Source organism: Idiotropiscis lumnitzeri, chromosome 18, assembly GCF_059441095.1.
Source record: "Idiotropiscis lumnitzeri isolate Australia: NSW breed Sydney's pygmy pipehorse chromosome 18, RoL_Ilum_1.0, whole genome shotgun sequence".
Taxonomy (NCBI): domain Eukaryota; kingdom Metazoa; phylum Chordata; class Actinopteri; order Syngnathiformes; family Syngnathidae; genus Idiotropiscis; species Idiotropiscis lumnitzeri.
Window position 1 is genome coordinate 10,487,685 of NC_142408.1, and position 24,928 is coordinate 10,512,612.

General features: G+C 39.2%; 1 long non-coding RNA gene across 1 annotated transcript in view; it reads left to right on the top strand.

Annotated features, from left to right (window-relative positions):
* Positions 1 to 23,078, top strand: part of LOC148319467 (uncharacterized) — a 29,557-nt gene extending 6,479 nt beyond the window's left edge. Inside the window, exons 2-3 of the long non-coding RNA XR_015839810.1 lie at positions 6,037 to 6,141; positions 22,943 to 23,078. This is a non-coding gene — a long non-coding RNA (uncharacterized LOC148319467). The remainder of the gene's footprint in view (positions 1 to 6,036; positions 6,142 to 22,942) is intronic.
* Positions 23,079 to 24,928: the final 1,850 nt, after the last annotated feature.

The following is a 24,928-nucleotide window of genomic DNA, read 5'->3' on the forward strand; positions in this document are numbered from 1 at the left end:
TTTTTTTATAACTTCCCCTTAAAGATGATGATTATAGTATGCTATATTATATGTTTAAATACAGATATTCTCGGCATTGACATATTTTGCTTCTTGTCTTGCCAAACAGAAAGCACTGAGCTACTGATATTATATTGATCCATAAATGTATTCAAAATATGACCTGAGAATATATCACATGAAACTATATCTCCTGAAAACACGTTATTTGTTTTAAAATTTAGATATGTCAATTGAATAATAATCATTTATTAATCAATACATAAGGCACACAATATAAATATTTGGTGTATTTGAACTTCTGCAACAGACAATTGTGATGGACGTCTATTGCAGTTGTTACCGTAACACAACACTCTAAATGTGACATGAAGAAGAGCAAATGAAAACTAAAGCTTATTACGTTATTACGTTCAATTCTTCAAAGCAACCTGCAATTGTTGGTAAATCTCAATAGGTGGCAGCGTGCCACAGATTTTGAACAGAAAGGAGACGACTCCTCATACAGTCACCTCAGCAGCTCTATATTCATTTTCAAAGAGCTTGTCCTCATGCGGGTGGCCGATTAGCAGAAGCTGAAGAGGTAGGATGAAACCCTGGACTGGTCGCCATCTGATCTCAAGCAACCATTCACACTCACATCAAAACTTCCAGTCTTCAATTAACCAACCGAAAACATGGAATATGGAAGGATAACTTATTCCAGACATTTGAACCCAAACCTAAAACAGCGAGGCAGGCATACGGGCACCACTTGGTCACGGTGCTGCCCCTAGCTGCACTTTTTGCTATCTCCTTTTTCCATCATTCCAAGTGCGGCTGGTGAGCATGAAAGATTATTCTACATTTGTACAAGTCAAACAACACAGGAGGGAAAACTCCAACACCCACAACACTTTTCATTATCCCTGCAAAGTAAATATGAAAGATAAGAACATCACTTTTTAAAGTACGTCCAGTGTAATCTTTGGGGAGAGTGCAGCGACAAACCTGCAGTCTCACTTCTTTTCTCAATGTCAGGATGCAATGTTTGTGGAAATATAAATACAGGCTTACCATACACCACACAGTTTACTTTAACATTTAAATTGTTTTTCTATTTCTGAGTTTCCTATTTATTTATTTTTTTGGGAGAAACTGTAGATTTATAATTCAACGGCTTGGCACATGGTTGACTGGTTAGCATGATGGCCTCACAGTTCAGAGATGGTTCAGAGAGGCTCCGGCCTTCCTTTGTGGAGTTTGCATGTTCTCCCCGTGCCTGCGTGGGTTTTCTCCGGGTACACCAGTTACCTCCCACATTTCAAAAAACATACATTGTAGATTGAATGAACGCTCTAAATTGCACCTAGCTGTTTGGTCGTTTTTTTTTGTGTGTCCTGCGATTGGCTGGCGACCAGTTTTGGGTGCACCCCAATGACAGCATGGGATAGGATCCAGTGACCCTCGTGAGGAGAAGCGGGTCATGGCTTGACTAGCAATCATTTAAAAATGAGCATATTTGAAAGGGCGCAATCACCCCTCGTGAGTCTCGCACATCTGGTGTTCCTGTTTCATTGACCTGTCCAACCCCTTGATTGTACTTATTTTCCCATTGATATGGCCTCTTTTAAATAATGGAGCATTAAACCCCTGCAGGGGGAGACCGCAACCCCCTGCCAGGCTGATTGCACCCTGCCTTGACGTTAATTCACCCTCCCTGTATACACATATATGGAGTTCCCTGATCTGGCCGGAAATTATTGGCCCAGTCAAAAATGATTAACAAATAGCTGGTAATTCAATTGGATTGTGGTCACTATGCAACCAACACATCTCACGTCAGTATGGAATAAATGTTTACATAATGATAGTGATTTTGATATATAACACTGTTGTCAAAGTCGTACGCCGTCATTAGACTTAATTTTTTATATACATAAATTATAATCAAAATATTTGAACACTGTCAGAAAATAAAAAGAACTGTGCATGTGACAAGTATAGTGTGAGGTTTGCCTGAATGTACATTTATTTGCATAATCACTGTGAAATGAAATGTGCGTGGAATGTCACTCATGACACCCCCCCCCCCCCACGTGACTAGAGATACCTCCAATACAGGGGTGGCCAAAAGTTTTAATTTTGAGGGCCGCTTACAAAAAATGGTCGACTTTCAAATGTTTCAACTTTTTCGAACATGGCAAAGTCAATCAAGAAAGTAATTCTATGTTGTTTGTATTTTATATTTTATTTGATAAATGTTCTGTTAAAGGTGATAAAGCAAATATTTGAGGTTTTGTCAAAATATTTCGGTGGCCAACTTCCCTCTATCTCACCAGAATAGATCCGGCCATGCACGTGATGTCTTCGTACATCAGCCATAGAGTAAAAAGTACTCGAGTCGAGTGCTTTTCATACTTAAAATCTCATTTAAAATGACAAAATGTGAAAAACGATCTTTCTTTCTGATGCAGACAATTCGCCGATGTGTCAAACTGCAGCAGTATAAGTGATAACTACTGCCGAAGAGGACTTACTCAATGTCAGATATTATTCTGCCTTAAGTATCGTGACTGGTATTGGCAGCCTCCACAAGTACCCACTACCATAAAATAAGACTATTATTACATAAATAAATATTGATATGAGACTAGTATCGGTGCTCGGCCATTTCTAAATAAATTAAAAATAAAAACAAAAATCTAAAGAAAAACCAACTATTGAATAAGCTACTTTTTTTTCATCCCTGGAGAAAAACAGGCCTAATTCAGACTGCTCACAACTTGAGTGCACATTATGTCCTACCCCGAGGAGTCCGATTTGATGTTTAACTTTGGATAAATGAAATGTCTCTGTAAAATCTAAATTTAACTTTTGTTGCTGGTTTGTTTCAGTACAGGCTCTTAATGGCCCCACACTTGGTGTTTGGTTCACTTTAACGGAACATTGTAAAATCAAATAAAAAATGGGCCCCTCAGGCTGGGCACCCGAAATAGATGCCCTTGTTGTCCTCTCAGTTGGTGGCTGGTCATCAATGTGAGCCATTCGTTGTTTATCAGTGTTCCAATTTGTGCGTGCACGTAAAAAGCAACAACAACATTGATCTGCAAGATTACGGGATGAAAACACACTTGGCCTGGTTAATGCATCATGCTACACAGATCATCCATGCAGGGGAGAGAGAGAGAGAGGGAGAGAGGGAGAGATAGCGAGAGAGAGAGAGAGAGAGAGCGAGAGGGAGAGATAGCGAGAGAGAGAGAGATAGAGAGAGAGAGAGAGAGAGAGATAAATCAAATACTAATAATTGCGGGGGTTGCTTGACTACATAATGTGAAATGTTCTTCTGTTTTCTGTTTAGTTTGATCACAACAGCTTTAAAAACGTCTAACCAATGGATTGGCCTCCGATCATGAAAAATTCCATATTCAGGTCCCATTTTACCAATTGCCTGACATGTTATTGGCCAAACCAATAAATGAATCAATTTGTCAAATTTCTACATTTTCACCATTCAAGGATGTATTCTTTTCTTATCTGATTCATTAAGGAAATATTCAACATATTAATCAATTATTCATCTTTAGTCGCAGCCCTAATTGCGTTCTTGGGATCTTATAAAACTGAAATAAATAAATAAATAAATAAATGAATAAATAGGACCAACTATTTGCGAAAAGTTTGTTGTTGGCTTTAACATGGGTTTGTGGTGACTGAGTTGTGGCTAGTACCCGGCTAAAAATGCCATCTGAAAAAACACATACAAATAAGGTATTTTTTATCATTTGCAAATTTGGCAATTGTTTGCTACTCATATCACGACGTTAGCGCGGCTACGTGAACGCATTGTTTTCATAGCATGTTGCTAGCTCTGAAAGAACAAAACGCGACATGTAAGGTGATTTGTTTTTTTTTCCTTCTACAAAGTACAAACACTATATAATAGAAGAGGAAAACTTTGTGTGTAGATATGTTTTTTTTAATACTGGCTTATCAAGATGGGTTTGTGTATAAGTAGCATTACTACTTTGTTTTTGCTTTTACTCCTGTACTTAAGAATTGAAGCACGTCTACTTGTATCTTATATTCTTTAAATATTTGTACAGTACTTCTGCTTCAGTACAGAGTGTGACCACTTATGATGAAATTCCCGCTACTTATGACATAAGAAATTCTTACACTTGCCGCAGGTTTCATAAAAAAATCTGCTTCGGTGTGTATTAATTGTTCCAAGACGTCCAATTTTGTTCGGCGCCAAAGTATTCAGTGTTTCCTCTAAACAGGTGTTTGCTTTGAAGGAATCCATGCAAATGAATTCAGCCTTTTTGCTTGCCAATACGGGCCATTTTCAAGTACGATCGAGACTCAAGAGGCAGAAATGAGATTACGGATAATCTCTGTCTGAGACGCTGAATTTGAGGTTATTACTTGACAACATGATGAGCACAGGTGTTGCAATCAGAGCGAGGGTTAGCATAATCACATTTAGGCTCTCATGCCAATAAGCCTTGGCACTCAACTTATTCTCGAGGTCTGTACAAATCACACATTTTACATTTTCATTTCCCGCCTTCTGCTCGCTTGCTTTTCTGTCGTTTTGGTGTGATTTTTCTCTGTTGTCATTAGACTTTTCGTGCTGCTTTTTCCTTTAGTTTTTGCTCATATATCATACTTAAATATGTATTCGCGATGTGCAGTGCACTCTTAGTATTTGTGCAACACAATGCATGTTTCTCGTTTAGAAAAGAACTCAGATGGTCCTCGGTTTGCGATGTGATTCCGTTCCTCTGGTGGTGATGTGACTCAAATTCAGAATGCGTGGTAGTCGATCACCAATCTACTTCTGTGCATGTTTTTGTTACATTCAATATTTGTTTGAAAAAAAACAAACAAACAAAAAAAAACAAAACCATGAAAATACGACAATGAATGTGTGTGCCGCATGACCAGTGGCGATTTGCGGCATGTGCAATATTTGCGGCCGGACAAAGGGCCGCCTGGCTCGGCTATCGGCAGCAAAATATTCCTCATCATAAAAGAAAGCAAAAATATTGCAATAAGGTGCCCTTAGGAGTTTTTTTTCAATGCAAGAATTGTGTGTTTTACATTTGACTCCTTTATTCTAAATATTCTTTACTGTTGCTCCATTGTTTTGTCTTACGATTAGATACAATTTAGAGAAAATATAATGTCTACTTCTGTGATCTCAGATTTTTCATAATGTTTAGTTTTTATTTTATTTGGAGTTTTTTTTTTATTATTTGGTTAGTTTTTTTCAGAACGGGTTTGTTCGTTTTTATTAGGTTTAGTTTTTATTTTTTTTGTATTAGTCTTGGGTTTGGTTATTTTTTCTATTTTGTGTGTTTCTTTTGTGCAAGTTTTTTTTAAACTATTCTAAGTATTTTGTTAGAAGAAACTCAAAAAACCTGTTTTTTTATTCAACCACTCTCCACAAATCAAATACAGATGCAGTATAACAGTTCACACACTTTGAAGTCGAATAAGTATAACAGTAACCTTTTATAAAGCTCGGCTGGTCTCCCTTTTCAACCCTTGTTTGCCAAGTTGTCAACATCTAAAGTGCAATTGTGACTTGAATTCCCATTGAAAAGTATTCCATGCAAAATTCTACAAGCCTCTTGCATCCTTACTTTTGTGTTTCAGTCAAATTGAATGGATGGATTGACAGACAAAAAGTACTTGTGGTTCATTTGGCTCGTACTGTACTGCGTTTTTCATACATGAACACACACACACACACACACACTCACACGCACAAAAAGGAGAGCACTTGTTGCCTTGCGTCAGGCTGAATAAAGTGCCAAAAGCTGTGAAGCCACAACAAACACGTCAACTTGCTTTGAGCCCGTAATATTTTCTTAAAATCATTGCATACTGTTTATAAACTTGAAAACATAATCCTTGACAGTAAATCATGGACCTGTGTGATGCCAAACCTGTAAGCATGCTAGACCACAGTTTTTTTTCTTAAAAAAAACAAAAAAACACCCAAAACAAAAGCCCTGGAAATTTAGAAAAATGTATTTTTCATTTCAGTTCGTCAATGGTCTCGAAGCTCAATGGATTTTGCCGAGACAAGGACCGACAACCAAATGAATTGTCTTTGCAGTGGCCACTCTTCCTTGTCTCCAAAGCTCCCAGGTAAAGCAAATATGTTCCTAATTACAATACAAGCGCTGCAGGAATGAACGAGGAAGGATGTCGCTCCCTGCGGCCAGAGCCAATATTGGGTGCCTGACTTGGTCCAATTGAAACAATCTAAATTCAACCCCTAAGACGATAACATTTCCCCAAAGAATTCAACCAATATGCAGGTTCTCTGGGTATCATTTAAAATCCAAAAGATTGATCTGGGTACGTTGGCAGAAGAGGCAGATTTGTTTTTCCATCCGACAGCGCGCAGCAAGAATGGACTCGGCATCAAATCTTTTGCGTTTTTATTTTTTTTAGATGACACTGTCGTCAACAGTTATACTGTGGGCACGCCAGTCCAGAGAGAAGCTGTCAGGTGCAATCGCCCTGTTTGAGTTCAAATGGGCTTATTGATTTGGGTTCTTGATATCTACTGTGGCGCACTATGGATTACGTTTATTTTGGTTTCTCCACATTTCTATGTTAAAATCTTGTTTGTTCCAGAAACTGAAAATTACATTATGATCAAACGCAGTTATAGTTTCAGTCACAACTTGTTTTGTTTTGACTGTGTCTACTTTGCATAATGAGCCATCCCTTCCTTCAGCCTTGTTTTGCAACGGATGCAGGGTGCTGCAATTTCATTGCGATTGGCCCCATGGTAAATTGGCCCTTTACCAAGCTCAGGCCACATCTATCAAGCCAGAGACAGGTATTGAAATAGACCCACTGTCCACAAATCACGCCAGTGGATCTGGTTTTATCTCCGACAAGGCCGTCATCACTCTGAAATGGCTGCAAGGGCTGCGAAAGGCCATTTAGGAGTCCATCCGGTATTTTCTTGCTGATGGATGCGGACTGCTTGACCTCCATGTGACCCGGACTAGGGACGAACTTGCGCTAAACCTGGATAATTATTTGCAAACAGCTGTTTAATTTCACTCATACCCAAAATCGGTCCTCTAATTAAAACAATACAGTGGTGCCTTGAAATACAAGTCACTTGATTTACAATTTTTTTTCGATATACCAGCCGTTGTTCTTGCCAAAAAAAAAGATACTAGCACTTTATTTTGGAAGTAAACTCAACTAACTTCTTTGTTGCCCCTCCCATTTTAAGTCTACTGTTGAACTAAACATGAAAAAAGAATGCGTTGTATGTAAAACAATCCTAGGCGAATTGAAATGAAAACGACCAATGTAAGTGAAATATATTAAGTAAAATCACAGTTAATCCGAATTCACAACGATTCTGAAGAATGTTCGGTAAGAGAATCAAATACTGAATTTTTCAATAGTTGCAGCCCTAAATTCAACCTCCTCGTAATATTTTCCTATTTCTAATGTTTAATAAAACCAGTGCTTCAGGTTCTGGGATTAACTGGCCCGCACCCTCAAAAAAAGGTGATTGAAATTAGTAGATTGCTCCTCAGATGAAGTCATTGATTGGCGAAATTGCTCCTTTTGCTATTTTTCTTCTTAAAAAACCACATGCCTCGTCTCGCCACTGGAGGCTACTCCTCTTTGCTTTCCTAACCTGCCAGTGCTGAATTCCCAGTCCTCTTCCTTCAGCATATCTTTTGTCTCCTGACCATGCTGCCTTTTCCTAAATCTTCCCATCTCTGCCGTCATTCATTTTGCATAGCCAATCAATGCTAATGGAGATAGACAATATTGAAGAGCAAGACAAATAACTCAGCGGTCGTTGCAGCTGTGCCTCTTATCATTTTAAACATGACTCGGCCTACTATGATTGATGAGAAGTCATGCCGGGATAATAGCTCACACTTTCCACTTCATCCTGCATGCAGCTGTCAAAACAAACAGCTTCAATCATCATGTACATTATCACATTAAGAATAACATAATGTTATGTTGTCCCGTTATTACGCGTAAAGATCAGAAGTTGTTGCGTTGGCGATAGCTTTGAATGGATGGCAATTTTGTTGAATGTTCATTGCAACTCACGATTCAGTCGCCCGGGCAAGTCCGTTCTTATATAAAAAAACAAACAAAAAAAAACAAAAACAAGTGTGCTAGTACAGATCGTGATCAAGATTGCGATTTTTATTGTTTTTAGATTTTGATTTTTAAACACTAGAGTGACGCCAACTAATGGTGTTTAATTCCGTATTTTCAACAAAGTTCATTTAGACTGAATCCATCATCTTAAAAATAGAGTTGGAACTGCTTTATTTACTAGATCGCCATGGTATGTAAGTTCCATGTGACTATATAAAACTACTGAGGGTTACCAATAACTGAATAAAGAGTCATCTAAATATCTCGAGCAAAACATCCCACGTTCAGCTTTCAAATGATAAATGAAGTCCAAAGCCAAAGCCAGCCAAAGCCCGCAAGCCTTCAGATACGGCAGTTGAAGTGAAGCCATGTGGAAATAAGGCAGGTAATTTTCAACTATGCACAATCAGCTGCAATGGCCATCGCAATCACCGTCTGACTGAGTGGCAATCAGTCCGGAATGTACCCAGCCACTCGCCCTGAATCATCTGGGATGGGCTCCATCGTTCCCACAACCCATAAGAAGATAGAAAATGGATCGCATATATGGTTTGTTATGTTGACGTAATGACTTTGGAGAAAGGAAACATGGCAGTCGAGTGGTCAGCAGTGTCTTTGTTTCACAGTTTATTTTGAGGTTCTGGTCCCAGCTCTGACCTTGCCGTGTCATTTGCATGTTTTCCCTGTCTTACATTCCAAAAACATGCTGATTAGGTTAATTAAATAAAAATATATTTAGAATTGTTCGCAGGTGTGAATGTGAGATAATGGCTATCTTCATGATGCCTTTGATTGGCTGGTGACCTGACCACTCCAATGTCAGCTGGGGCAAGCACTGGATGAAATGATGAGCAGCAAAGATGTAATTATTGGCACCCATTTTCAAAGGAATTCAGTTATTATTGCAGGCGCATACTCTCATACTGGAAATTGTAGAAATGGTGCGCCGGACACAAACTCCAGCTCCTACCAAAGCCAGCTCAGTCCCCAGACCTCAACCCCATTGAAATTATGTCAAGTGAGTTAAAGAGGTCGCTGGAGTATTCAGAGGAATTGTAAAACGTGTAATGGTCCAAGATCACGTTTTCTGTATTCTCCCATCTTGTGAAACACTACAGCGGAAGTTAAGGAGCTGTTTTATTGGTGAAAGGCAATTGTACAAAAAAGTTATAGGTGTGCTCGTAACTGTGTCACACATGAATTAATATCACCAATTCTCTTCTTTGTGGGATTTTTTCCCCCACTGAACAATTGCCTTTGAATTAATGGCTGGATTGTTTTCTTTTTTTAGTTTGAGTCCGATATTATTTAGAAAAAAATTAAACTATTAGAAGTAAACATATTCAGCAGTTGCCCTATGGAGGGAAAATTTCAGTTTGCCAAATTGTTTGTCAAAAAAGGTTTGGTGTATCTTTGGTAATGGCTGGCAGTTTGTTGCTGCAATCAATTTCATAAAATGTCATCCCATTGACTTCAAACTTGGTGCATACCATCTAACACCTGAGAATTTAACAGGCATAAAAGAAATCTTTATTATTTTTATTTATTTACTTTTTGCCATATGAAATGATGGGGGTTCCTTTTGAAACTAGAGAATGCAATTTCTAAAGAAAATATGTGTGAATGCTGAAGGAAAAGAATGTGAAATGGCATCAAATTATATCAAATGACACTGAATGATATGAAATGATGCGGAAGGGCATTGGATGAAATAAAATCATGTGTAATAATACAAAGCTTATTTTGAAGTTTGAAAAAAAAAATGGGTAGAGATGAGCTGAAAAGTTGAACGGTTTGAATCGCTCAAAAATATGGAAAATACGAGCTTTTTAATCAATGGATTTTATTTGGAAATTTTGAGAGGAAAAATCTAGTCGTGATTATCTGAACAGTTTAAAGTTGGAGTGTTTTGAATCAGTCAAAAAATTTAGAAATTAGACCACAAGAAATCTTTTGTTCTCTCTCTTTTATTTTGAGGGTTTGAAAAATATATATGGTATTGATCAACTGAATAGTTTAAGATTGAATCAGTCAAAGATTGGGGATTGAATTGAAAGAGCTGAATGTTTTGAATTCTTGCATAGAATTTTTTTTTGTGGAATGCTCATTGGAAATGAATGGGAATTTCTGGGGTGAAAAATACAGACTTGTTTGAAATGTGAAAATATTTGTGTGATGAAAATATATCCGATTGGCTCGTGTGTGTGTGTCTGTTTGTAACATGTTGAAGTTGGAATGGTGTTGATTGGTCTGGAAAAGGGCAAGAAAAAAACATGTTGAATGTGCCTAAAATGGGAATTTTGTTGGTAAAAAAATGCAATATGTTGCTGAAAGATTTTGCAATGTGGGAATTTGTGACACTTTTAAAATGACGATGAACATTTCGAAACAAAATGTTGAACATTTTTTGGGTGAATAAGTGGCAATTGTGGGAAAACTGTGAACTTTTGGAATACGAATCACAATAGCCCACAAATTGTGAATTTTTGGACAATGTTAATGTTGGAATGCTTTGAACCGGTCGAGAAATGTAAAATTTGTTTAAAAAAAGGAAAATAATGCTAATTCTAAAACATTCGTCTTTAAATACCGGCACTCTTTATTCATCCTTTTTAAAAGTCACAGAGAGCCAGAGCAGAGGGATCAAAGAGCCGCATGCTGCTCTGGAGCCGTGGCTTTCCCAACCACGGCTTAATGCATTTGTTACGTACATCGGGCACGTGAAGTAGACCGCATAATCCCACTCCTTGCCCTTGGAGCACAGTGAGAAAATGGAATGGAACCATGAAATGCTAATCAAATTTAAGAAAACCAATTCTGAATTCTGAAAGCCTTATCCTACCCCATCCCCTTGACTCAGAATGCGTGAGGTGTTATCAGTCCCACGGGGGAACCAAGGGACCCTTGGCCCGCACAGTGTTCTTTAAGGGAAAGACAGAAGTCTTCAGGGATGGAAGAACACCCACACACAATGGACGCAGGCGGAAAGTAAAACGGGTCAAGACTCCATTGGTCTGATAAGGCAGAGCACTCATGAATTAAAGAGTGGTGGAGGAAATATGACATTTCGCTTTTCCATTTTGTCTATCGGGACTAGTCGCACGGCAGCGAAATCTCCAAGAGAGCGCCGAACCGATAATGGACTGCCAGAGACGAGATTCATTCAAGTAATTTCTCTCCTCATGCACAGACAGATTGGCAGCGGAAAATTCAAAACAACCTTTTCTGCCTTTTGGGAAATATGAACAACAAGAGAATTACATTATCAGCCTGCATCATTTGTATTTAAATACCGATTCCGTTGAAAGAATTTTTTTTCATAGTCCATACTGAATAAATATAGCTTTTTTGAACAATTAATCTGTCACGCCAGATGGATTGCTTCAAAAATGTTTTGTTTCACAAATCCATTGGGACAAGAGCTGACGGAAAGTGTTTAAAAACGACCAAGACCTTCGAGGCCCGAAAGGTTGATTCTCTTTTGTTGTGAATTCTGATAAAACTGCTCACGTGGTACCCTCCATTCTTATCTCTTCAGGTGTTGCGATGGTTTACACGCCGTTCGTTTAAACCAAATCATGAGCAGGACACAAAAGTTAGCAATTTCTTTTTTATTGAAGATCCCTTGCCCAGTGTTGATTAAACTGCAGCATCCATAATAATCAGATGGAGCGCTGCCATATTTCCAAGCACCGTTTAAAATCTTGCTCTTTCACTTTTTCCACATTTAAACTATCAACTTCAATGTTATAAGAAATGTCATCCCTAATGAACTGGTTTGCGTCACAAATATGCATAGATTACCGTTTCGACTGATCACTTAATTAGACAAAATAATGGGAGCCTTCATCATGCTTTAGTAAAATTCATTGTCATTCATTGTCACCATAGTTTCCATTTCATTACAAAAGACGCATTCCGAATGATGTAATGGCCGGAAAATAATTCCTTTCTTTTGTTTCAGTGGAAATGAGGACCCTTCTTTGCTCCTTCCAAAGTGATGTAGGTGATTAATGGCTAAGTGTTAACGTCGGGGGAGGGCAAGGATGCGATAGGCCTGCTTGTTCTAATGATGGTTACAAGTGAGAGCTGCACTGAGCCGGGGTGCCAAGCCAAGTGATTAATGGCTCTTTTTTTTTCTTCTTCTGTCACACCATTGCGAGCCTCGAGTGGAAGGAATGATGCTGAACCAGAGTTTGGTCATTCTTTTGTGAGACTTTGTAAAATATATATTCACACCTGATATATAAAGGTTTGTATGGGTATTGCTCTTTTTCATTGCCGCGAAGCCAAGGATTCTGCATATTTATTCGAGTAAAAGGGCAAGTGGTTTTGTTCCAAGCTAACCTTTAACTATGTGTCAATGATGCCACAGGTGAATAGGCTGGCAATGTAATGAATGGCGCACACCAAGTGGGAAAAGTGCTCCCAGACGCTCAAACTTCCACAAGTGCGTTTACATGCACAGCCAATAAACCTTTTAAAAGTCGAATACTGCCAAAATTCGGGTTTTTAAGTTTTTAAGTTTTTAAACATGCGCAACAATCCGAATATGTGCGCCTGAATACGTCGATCGCCCGGGACACACTGCGCATGCTCAACTGCTAGGAATCTTGCTCTTTGTAGTACAGGAAGTGCTTGTATGCGTGGTGTTTGGAGTGCAACCCGCGGGAAATTGACAATTAGTGATAAACATAACATTGGCGAAAGCTAGAGCAAGTACGACACCTCACATTTGGCGCTGGGAGAAAGAAAGGAACAAAGCGAAAGAACAAATGGAGAGGATGTATAATTGCGCCGTGACGTTGCCCCCGTGTCGTCGTTACAATCGGGTTATTTATACTTAGTCCGCTCTAGCTATATAAACTGGTTATTACGAATGACTCCGAAATCTGAATTTTGACCTTAACCTAAATATTGCCCGTCTTCACTGCAGGCTTACCTCAAACTGCCATTCCCTAGCCCGTTTTAATCCGTAGCCTCCAGAAAAATATACACAAAGACGTGATTTCTCACTTGGAAAATGGTTGTAATGTCCTTTTGTGGGGTGTTTTTGGTAGGCAAACAAAATGAAGGTGGGTAGCCCGGGGGGACTTCAGGTGGGTAAATAGCCCGTCTAATGCAGTTCTAATCTGCAAAGGCAATCTGCAGAAAGGTGTGTCAGTCGGGATGATGAGACAGGGGTGACAGCGTGGTAGTTATTATTCGCGGTATCTTTGATCTGACTGCCACTGTAGCAGAGTTTCAGATGAATGATGGATCTTGTGGCTGCGGCCCACCTCTGACATCAAGGCCTTGAGGAGGCCTCTTTTGCTAAATGAACTATCGCTATACAGAAGATACAACAATAAATCACATTTCCACTTCAAAAGAAACAACCAACTGGTCTTCATTTTTACATAATTAATATTTTTTACTTAAATTCAAGCTGTGCTTCGCAACATGCTGTTTTCCTTACCAGAATCATTAGTGAGATTTTAGACAAATCCCTGCCCATAGATTTTGGCCTAAGAGGCGAAGTGACGTCAGAACCACGGTAGGCTAGCGGTTTTTGCTGGCTGAAACAATACATTTGTGAAAGCCTGGTTTGTTATAAAGTGATCAGTAGGGAAAGGCAACTGTGTCAGGCCGTCAGCATCCAAATGTGCTGAGTCATTTTCATCTTTTAAACTGCCTTGAAAGGTAATCCGACAGCTCTCGCCAGCCTTTATATGGGGCACTTGCATAGTGGCTACCTGCTAACGCTAGAGCTGACAATAAAATCTGGAATCAGGCGTCGTGTTATACAATGTTAGAAAAATGATTTTTTTTTGTCCTTAATTAGCGATTGTACTCAATTTCAGAATGATGACGTGTTGTTGACGTCGGTAGTAACAGTTTGTGACGGCAATATAAACACCCCAACCACAGTCACTAGTCCAGAAGGCGAATCAAGTCAGCCGTTACGCCGCAACACGCTGCTGGGAACAACTTCAAAATAAAAGCATAGCAAGCTTTTGATGTCCATATATGGTAAGGTAAAAATTATTTTGAAGTTCGCCTTCTCACCGCGTCGTTGCCGTGTTACTGTCATGCATAGTATGAACAACTGATGCTGCGTTTTGTTGACTGTCTCTTCCTGACAAATAAGCGGGTACTCAAACATTTTTTTTCCTGATCGAGGTACATCACCCCTACTATGGACCGAATTTCTCCTACTGTACGGCCGTACTTAAGAAGGTCAAACTGTTTTTTCTTTTTAGGTAGTAATTGCAGTTTCCTTATTATACAGTACTTATTGAGACCTTTTTATTTTGTTTTATTTTATTTTATTTTATTTTATTTTAGTTTAATCTTGCGCTCTATGAATATGGACTCCTTATATATTTAAATAAATAAACTAACACTAAAACAAAAAGGCCTAAAGAAGCATTTTTGAAAGCATAAAAACTGTTCTTAAACCTTATTAAAATCTAAAATAATGAATCTAATTATTACTAATTCTGACCTATATTGGTAAAAAAAACCACCAATCCAATTTCTTTTTTTAATAGACTGGTTTCAGTTACACTGTTCCAGAGTGTCTAATGAAGTGTTCCGTTTGAATGTGCAGTACAATACATGTAAGAATTTTATCAGCATACATTTGCACCGATGCTGGTCCGGAAAGAGCCGTGCGGTGAAAATGGATGTCAAAGAAAAAGAAGAAAAGCTTCTTTATCTTGTCAGGGTACTTTCACACCCCCATACCCTCAATTATCCTCCTGTACTTTCCCTTTCTTGTGGCCGCACCTCGTCTTTTAAGCTTTACACTCTTAAATGATTTATTTAACATTAGAAATCATGTCTTTGTACTTACTTCGTCTTATCCTAACTTTTCTTCTGGAGGAAAAGGAACATTCTGTCTTAGTTATTGGTTCCTACAATGCTTTCCAGTCTGATTGTGTTTTTTTTTTCCCCCTGTAACCTTTTGTTGGAGGTTGTGCATATGATGTTGCACATTCCCTGCTGTGTGGAAGGTGAAACGCTCGCTTGTCTTTTCTTAATGATCGCTGGAGGGGGAGATGGTTCACTCCGTCAGATGCAGATGCTGCCTCTCCCCATTGAACTTCGTGGCCCTTGAGAATGCATATTTGAATATCTTTCAAATATTTACCGCATGTCCGAACAGACCTCAAGGCTTTTGACATTTTGGTAGATTGGATTTGAACATTTTTTTTATTTAAAATTTAGAAAATAACTTACAGTCAAATGCTCGGAAAAAAAAAAAAAAAACTCACTATAACTGTTGGGTGACTGTAACCGTCGTATTAAAATATAGTGTGCAACATGTTTTTGTTGAACCTTGTATTTCATTGGTGGCCTTTTAGAACTGCGCATCTTCATCAACAACTGAAAGTCAGTCTTTATGGCTTTGGTGAATTTATTTTTATAAACGCAAAACTTGTGAGGATAAGCGCTTTCAAAAATTGATGCATTATAAGACACATCTCAGACTATTAGATTTGTGTAAAAATCTTTCACAATGCTTAAGTTTTCCATTTTCTCTTCTTTGAATTTTCCATTTTATAACTAAAAACATGGCATGAAGATGTTACATCAGCATTCAACTTCTATCGGAAATGAGTCTGATTGTTTTCTGCTGCCCGAGTCACTGTACAATATAGCCTTGAGATACAAGCTTAATTAATTCCTTGACCATGGTCGTAACTCAAAACACATGTATATCAAATCTTCTTTCCCTCCTGAAATAAATGGAAATAATTATTTGCACCCTCCCCCAAAATCTGTTAGATTTAAAGACTTAATGAAATACAATAGTGACTTTTTTTGCTGCAATTCAATAGTCTTTGGGCTACTCTTTCTCGAGTGTGGATACAGTATACATGGAGATGGAACTCCTCAGCAGTAATATTAGTTGATCTTTGCAGAGGATAAATAATATTTGCCTCTGAGTCCATCTACTTGTGTTCAATTATCCATTGTTTTACGGGTTATAACACCGCCATGATGTATTATTCATTAGCCCGCCTCTGGCGTTTCGCCTTGTTTGGTAGTGTTTGTTAGCTTTCCAAAGGCATACCTCCGTAGTTGTTTTCATTTGATTTGAACAAATTATCTTTATTTTTTTTAGTTTAACGGGAAGGCGCTTTTTGAAAAATTGATGTTCACCAGGGTGGCACGTTGGAGACTGGTTAGCATGTCCGCTCCACAGTACAGAGGTCCAGGGTTCGATTCTGGCTCCGGCCTTCCTGTTTGGAGTTTGCATGTTCTCTCTGGGCCTGAGTGGGTTTTCTCCGGGTACTCTGGTTTCCTCCCACATTCTAAAGACATGCGTGGTAGCTTAATGGGACACTCTGGGCCTCGGTGTGATTGTGCTTGCGAGTGGTTGTTTGCCATTGTGTGGCAACCAGTTCAGGGTGTACTCGGCCTACTGCCCAAAGACTGCTGCTCCAGCATGCCCCCAAAGCTTGCGAGGAAAAGCAGCTTGGATGATGGATGAATGGATGGATGATGTTCATTATCTGCCAAACTGCTGCTTGTTGTGAAGTCAGTTAGTTTATTTCTTTGCAGTGACAATTCTGTACATACATAATTGACAAAATACTGCAAAATAAAAGGCATTCTATATTCGCATTGTAGATACTTACAATTGTCGCATAATAAACGATGGCAAGAGGACACTGCTATGCACACAGCTGCCAATTTGAACCAATTATGTTGCATCAAAATATCCATTATTGCGTTGTGTCTCGTGAATTAAACAAGCAGGTAGATTTGTTACACAAGATGGCTTAATATCATAACCTGATTACATCTTGCGTTTGTGATTCCGCGTCATCCTGCCGCAGGAATCCTTCCACGTTCCTGTTCTGTTCAGTAGCTCCTTGAAATTAATGAGAATCTTAATTGCTACGAATCCAGCGAGGCCAAATGAATCATCAAACGCCACTCGCGTGTTGTTGTGTCATTGGCTAACTGCGTTTGTGTCACGAACGCCGTTACGAGGCAACTCATGAATGCGTCAGTGTCTTTGGTACAAAGAGGGAGAATTGTCATCCATCGGTGGTGGGGAGAGAGTTGTTTTGTATTTTGTTTGGAGAACATTCAATAAAAAATAAAATAAAATAAATAAATAAAAAGTCTTTTAAATGCACCCGAGTCACAGCCTCTTCTAATGCTGTGACAAAATCTCCCCAAAAGCAACATTCAAATTTTGCATATCAAGCATGACTGCATCAAAGTAATTTCCGTGTTTGTATCTGATGAGAGCCTCGCAAAAGAGGAAATGCTGTTCATGCAGGTAAATCCGTGAGATCGTATTGGTTGAAAGATAGTGAGCTCCTGGCAAACGTGATTAGTCGAAAGGTTTCATCTGCTCCGTAAAACACTCTGGACGTTAATGTGCAACACGGCTTCTCTTTCTTTATGCTGCTGCAGTGCGCTCGACTGTTGCCGACTCATTATGAAACATGCTGCTTCTGCAGTTCAACACTCCTCCAATGTCCAATGTCCTCAACCACAAAAAAAGTTTTTTTGTTCTTTCATAATAGCAACTCACTATGGAGCCTGGTTTTGAAAGAATATAGTCTTGTTACATCGGAATGTCATTAGTTGGAAACAGATACAGTGCGAACTCAAAATTTGAATGCCCTAAAGCAGTGCTCCCCAACCTTTTTTCCGCCGCGGACTGGTTCATATATGACCCTAACTTTTGTGGACCGGGTGCAGGCGACATAGTGTGAGGAGTTGGGGGCGGGGTTGCCGTGTGACCAGTGGGCTTCGTACGTGCTATCAGTACTCATTTCGCTAGTTTGCCAGAATCAGAATCAGAATGTCCTTTATTGTCATTATACTCAGTGTACAACAAGACTGGAGAGCTGCCCTCTCCAGAGCAAATAAAGATAATAAAAATAAGATAACAAAAAAAAAAGTGCGCTGGGTGCCACATTATCTTGCAGGTCTTCGAGGCAAAGGTAGTTACGTGCGAGAGTTCCGCATGGAGATGACCCTCGGGAAGAAACTGCGTTTCAGTCTGTTGTCTTTGTTTTGATGCACCTGTAGTGCCTGCCAAAGGGCAACAGGTCGAACAGGTGTAAGCTCGGGTGAATATTGTCCTTAAGGAGCTTGTGAGGTCTGCTGAGGCACCGGGTGGTGTAGATGTCCGACAGGGACGGGACAGGGCAGCCAATAATCCTCTGCGTTGTTTTGACTGTCCTCTGGAGTCTCACTCTGTCTGCCTCAGTGCAGCTGCTGTACAAGGTGGAGCCACAGTAAGTCAGCTGACTCTCAATGGACAAGTGGTAGAAGGCTAGCAACAGTTTGCTGTCCAAGTTGTATTTCCTGTGTGTTTAATTTTAGCGTAAATTAATAAATAAATTCGTGACATGCATCAACTGCAAGTTTTTTTGTTTGTTTTTTGTTTTTTTTTGTCTTTACCCCGCCGCAGACTGAGACCGGGCCGTGGCCCAGGGGTTGGGAACCACTACCATAAAGGGGTTGTACTGTTTTGAACTGGAACAAAGTCCTTACAAGCGGAACAAAAACTGCAACTCTAATCCTTTAGCAATTTCTTTTGCTTTTAATGCGACATTTTTTTTCCTTTTTTTTTTTTTCAATGAGTCAATGATTGAGAGGCAAACGGCGCATTAAGTACCTAAATGTTATGTGAAACAATCCACTCCGTTCAACCTGCAGCTCATAGCTCAGACATACTAATCAATATAACAGAAGGTAGAATAGCGCTGACCTTTCGATAGCCAATAACCAACAGTGGAAGAAACATTTCCATAACAGTGTTCTCTAAATGAGAGTCTACATTGGTCATATTTTGCTGCTAATTTGCCGCTACCTGGAATTCGGTTCCATGCAATTAAAATTTTGCGCTCTATGACTTTGTAGGATACGATAATATCAGCGGTAATGAGGTCACCCGGCAAAGATGTGTCAAAATTGCGCATCGGTTAAAGTGTTTCAATCACAGCAGGGTCTCATTTTCAGTTTTGCCGCTTATTTGATTTCTTTAATAAGCAAGGAGCCTTCATGTGTCACTGTGAATGTTGTCGCATCAGTGTTGATTACCGACAGCAGCCGATATACAAGTCCTCAATGGTATCACTGATGTAAATCCAAATAATATTTTTTAAAAAAATGCTGCCTTCACCAATGACCTTAAACAAGTAAACAATGACAAAACAATTTTGATTCCGGTGTGTATTTCAACTGTACTCTTTTATCTCACAAACTTTATTCTTAAATGTTTCTGTTAAAGAGGCACTTCCTGTTAAGAGTCCAAAAATGGGTGTCATTTTTTTTTCCCCTGCTGTTAACAAACAGCCAATTAAAAACCTTGGCAATACCTCAGTGTTCTGCTCATTACCTCAACTCGCAGAATAACTGATGGTAAACTTTGAAGGTAGCACACCGTCAAACATTTGCCAGTGAATCGGTGTTAGCCGCTGAATAGCTGAGAGGGCCTTGATCGGAGCCCTCACCCCGAAAGGCTAAAAGGGCGAGGGAGAATTGCAATGGGAGAGAGAAAAGACCATTGCAGGTTACTCATCGTCTGCTGGAGAAAGGTCTGTTCGAGACTGATAAATGTTAATTACTCCACTCTGACATGAGCCAGAAACCGGAACCTGGCACCAAGAAGGCCCGATAACAGAAAGCAAGAGATTACTGATGAGTATCTTTTGTTTTGCTCTTGTGACTGTTTTTGTGTGTATATTAATGTATGTACGTGAGAGTACCTTGAACGCCTTTTATGGTTTTTGTTTATCAAAAAGTACCAGACAGCTTTAAAGAAACGAGTTTTCTTACACCCTCATGTCAGAACCGCTTCAGCAGTGACCTCTCTGTTTATTTACTATGTCGTTTTGTCTTCTGATAAGTATTTTATGGTCTGACATCATCACAAAGAAAAATGTCATGACTTAAAATGAGAAAAACAAAGCAGCAGTCGAGATGCAAGGTGCATTTACCCTATCTACTTGGGGACCAGTATTCATTCAACAGGTATTATTATGATTGCTCTTTGTTTGTCTATTAGTCAGCAGGATAATGACAAAACTAGCCATCCATTTTGTATCCCGCCATTAGTGGATTCTTTGTGAATACTGTGCACATCCACAATATGTGATTAATACTTTACCGACAGACAGACAGGCAAATCCAAACAGTATCCTCCATGACTTTTCAGTTTTGTTGTAAGAATCACGGTTTTATCATTAAGTCTTCCCAAAAATCAAACACGGTACATTCCTCTTTAAACCTGGATGTGGCAACTCTTATTTTCACTGTTTAAATCAACAACAAATAAACAAATATGGTAGAAAAATCCTAACGTTTTATGAATTTTATATTTTAAGGAAATAACGTGCTTCACTTATGGAAGGCCCTGATGCTAATGCTAGCTGCTTGTCTTGTATCATGAGGAAACTTGTATTTTTTCACGTTGCCACTGATTGACATTTTTTTTTTTAAATATCAGATTTGTAGTATAGTTTTGAGTGTTTTTTTCTCAAACAAAATGAATAAGGTCATTTGCTTTTTTTTTTTTTATCAATAGCCCAACTAATATCTAGCTAGCTAAATGATAGCTAACTAGTAGCCAGCCTTAAACCAAGTTGGTAGTTGCCAGTAGGGTTTTTAAAGACTATTAAAGACGTATTTTGTATGTATGTTCATGAAAATCTACCATCATAGAATTTTAGTTTTTTTAATTTACAACTTCCAACCCACTCCTCTCCATCCATTTAGAACTTGGAGGAGAGGTGAAACACCCGAGACTAAATGCCCTCAATTCAACCCTTTGTGGATATGTGACCAGAATTATATATAAAAAAAAAAAAAATATCCTCACAGACATTGCAAGATGTTGAAACGGGTCCCCGGCTCGGTTTTATAACCGTGCCTTATGAATAAATTGCACTGTAGTCGTGATTAGCTTTGTCACAAGCTCAATCGCAATATGCGTTTCCTTTCCAGCTGCTCCCATTTCGCCGTTTGTGCGAGGTTGTGTGTGCTCCTTTTGTGTGAACTGAATGTTATCTAAAAGGTGCATCACACAGCCAGCAAAAATGTGTTCCACTGGAGCACTTTATTTCTATTTACAACGTAATGCTGTTAGTGTGCATACACCCTGTATCGCCTCATGCATCAAGCTTTACGATATTGTTTCGTTGGTGATGCCCCTGCTGTGTGAAGGACACAAAACAATTTTCTACATCAATTCATAGTGAGTTGACCTCTGGCAATCATGCTATAATTAATAAATGGGTTGGAGTATGACAGAAATGTGACTATACTCGATCAAAAAAAAAAAAAAGGAAGAGTCCGCTGTATGTTTTGTTGGGAAGTGTAACAGGTCAGCTGCTCTCCAACAAATCTGCACATTTCCAAATTTATGGAATAACACCAATTTGATTCATACGTCATGTGAGCTTTACTCAGAGCGTTTTAGGACTGATTCCACATCAGCTCGTGTTGCGTTTTGATAAACGGCTCAAAGAGGGATGAGCTGTTAGGTTACGTCATCATACAGTTGTGTCCGGACAATTTACTTGGCAAACATCACCTAATGAGACGCACTATATTTCATTACATGTACGCGTTACGCTTCATTTGGATTTCAAGGAGAAGGGATTTATTTTATTTTTTTTTAATTTTGGAGGATAGCAGTATTTAGATAAAGTCAATTACAAAACGGAGAATTACAGTACGGTATGTCCGTAGAAGACTACAGTTGAAGCGTGGAGAGCAATTATGATTTTACTGGCGTTAACATAGGTTGGTGGTCGAGACTTTGTTGTGTTCTGACTTTCAAAATTGCACAACGCCTCCAAAATCGCATTGCATCATATCTTAAGGCCTCTGAGTCACTACAAAATTTGCCCGTCAATGAAAATTCAGCTCTTCTAGCTTCCAGTCTATTGCTTACAGCTCACGTTTATCACCAGAAATTGTGAACTTTTGAAAAAAGGGGTGGCACATGGGCCAAGAAGGAGCTCATTAAATTTTGGAAAGAGTCCTGATAAAAGTGTAGTCACAGTAATTGATTTTCCCGGTTTGAAGCCCTATGCCATCTATGTCAGTGTCCACAATTGGAAATGCTGCCTTTCATCCTTCTCCAGTAAACCAACAAATGGGCTTAGAACTAAACAAACAATTGGACATCACATTTGGTTTCCCTCTTTTGTTAACGCATTCACTGGCAGCCATTTTGGAGCATTTTGACTGATCAGACTATTGTGTTGTGTGACAATATAAGGAAGGATAGAGAAGACCATTTTTTTCACCAGGGAAAAAAAAGTTTCTTTCTAGCTTTTATCAGTCTTTTGTAAACAGCTGTAGAAAATGTGTTGGTTCCACCAAAACACAGGTTTTTGTCCCAAAAGCAGAGATAACATTTTTTTTTAAAACATACATCAAGCAGGACAGTGACTTTGAAGCTGAAAGTTTTTGCTTTTCTGATCTCAAACTTTAAAACAAAAGCATGACTGTGAAAAGGCTTTTGATGTCTAAAAAAGCAGTTTATTTTCACATATGCAACAAATCATAATAGATTAACCCCCAATCTTTATCTTCAACCAAAAAGCTGTGCTGATCACTAATCCAAAGTGATGCAACGCTGCCATCTACATTTATAATTACAGTAGTTTACAAATGCCACAATTTCATCGTCAAGTTCCCTCTTCCCAAAACAAAATATGAGTGCATTAAGGTTTTTTTTTTTTCTAAACTTGTATTTTTTAAATTTTCACTGCGCAAATCCCACCTCGACCTCTAACAAACTTTTTTTTGTTTCCAGTCTGGTCAACAACTCTTCAATGACTTCATTATTATGCAAGTCAGTCACTTGCCAGACACATTTCGGACCAAAGGACTCACGTGCGACCACTCTGGATTATTGATGGCTCTCTCCTGGGCAAGTGTTTCGGATATAGTAGGTGAATTGTCTTCAACGAAAACGAAATCCTGTTGTGTTCTATTCCACTTTCCTGGCTTACCATGACCTTAATGACGGAGAATCCACGCGGGCTTTTAATCTGTAATGCGATTCAATGAGAGGTTCATGTAACATGTCTTTAACAGATGGCTTGTAAAGGGGGAACAGCACTTTGTTCCGACGTCAGGAGACACTCACACAAGAGCTGCTTGCTGCCGCTTTACAAGCAGATGCACCCTGTACCCTTAATAATCAACTGAGACAAAAAAAAAACACTTTCAGCCTTGACGCATCCACGTCATCAACAATCTTTCGTAGCCTTAAATGATCACTATTCTAAGGACTATACAGGAAATGTGATCGTTATATCTCGCGCGAAACCGTGATATCTTAAATACAGCTAAAGCACTGTGTGTCAGTATATCAAAGAACACCCGTCATAATTCATATTTTACATCCACTCCTCCGCTTGACTCAACTTCCTCGAGTGACGTCCTCCGAGAGGGGAATTCTGAATCCGATACACATTTGATATCTCATTCTCCTTGTATTGAGCTGAGTGTTGCAAGTTTGAGGGGCGGATGAAGGGAGAGCCCCTCTCCTCCAACGTCCGCTGGGCCACTGTGCTCCGTTCACAACCTTTAACCGCTGTTTTACAGAGATGTGGCCAGGCTGCTTGAGAACAAAGATCGGACAATGTACTACAGTATTTGGGAAGTTTATAGGTTATTTGTGCAGCCGGCGTGGGTTTGATTCCCGTCATGCGAGTGATTTATTGAGACAAGCCCTGATTGGACAAGCCAAATGTTGCAACAACCACATATGCAATTGTATTTTGAGTTTTTAGCTGCAATTTGTGGCTGCATTCTTCTCACAAGTTAATTTCTAACGAAAGCAGGCGTGTCAAACAATTTTTTCTTGCAGCAAATTTGTCAGTACATAATAAACTGCATAGCTTGTTTTGAAATCATTTGATAACGTGACAAGAAAATGCTTGCAATATTCAATGGAATTATTAATTACAGTTTGAAATTTGGTTTAGCAAGCAGCACCAAAGTTGACATGCTCGATTTGGTTTCACGGGCTGCGTAAAATGATGAGACGGGCCAGATCTGGCACCCGGGCCTTGAGTTTGACACCTGTGATCTGAAGGTATTTTTACTTGTCACAATCTTTCACCAATCCAGCATAACAACTAATGACGTTAGACTCCATTTGACCAAGTACAGGGCCCGGCGGGTCCCATGAGCGCATGCAGTAGCAAATTGTTCAGCGTGACTTACTTCTGTAAAAAACACCGGAAATCTATATTTGCTTTATAGATCGACTCCAGCTCACCCGTGAACCAGAATGAGGATAAGTGGTGTAGAAAATGGATGAAAGGATGACAAAAATGTCATACCCTGTCATCTGTGCTTGCCAAAAATGTCTACATTTCAGCCGTCAAGAATCCCACTTGGAATTTGAGATACATACACTCAGACGGTCCATGTTTGCAAAAAATAAAAAAATGCTCTGCGGAATGAAACCAGCACGTGCACCCACAGCACGTGAATGTGAATTGCAGTTGGTCCGACCCACTCAAACCATTTGAGCTCTTGATTCCTCCTCCCTAGAAAGTGAGAGCTCAAAAGGAGCTGTGAGGAAAGCAAGCCGCATTGCATGCAAAGCGCTAAATTTTAAGATGAAAGTCTCCAACTCTCAAATTGGTTTCGTACCAATGAAGCAGATATTAGCAGAATTTTCGGTGAACCCTCCTGTCAAAGTTCATTATAATCAAATTATTTACAAGTCATGCAAATAATAATCTTCCCTTTTCATATTTTAAACAGTTAATCTAAGGACATT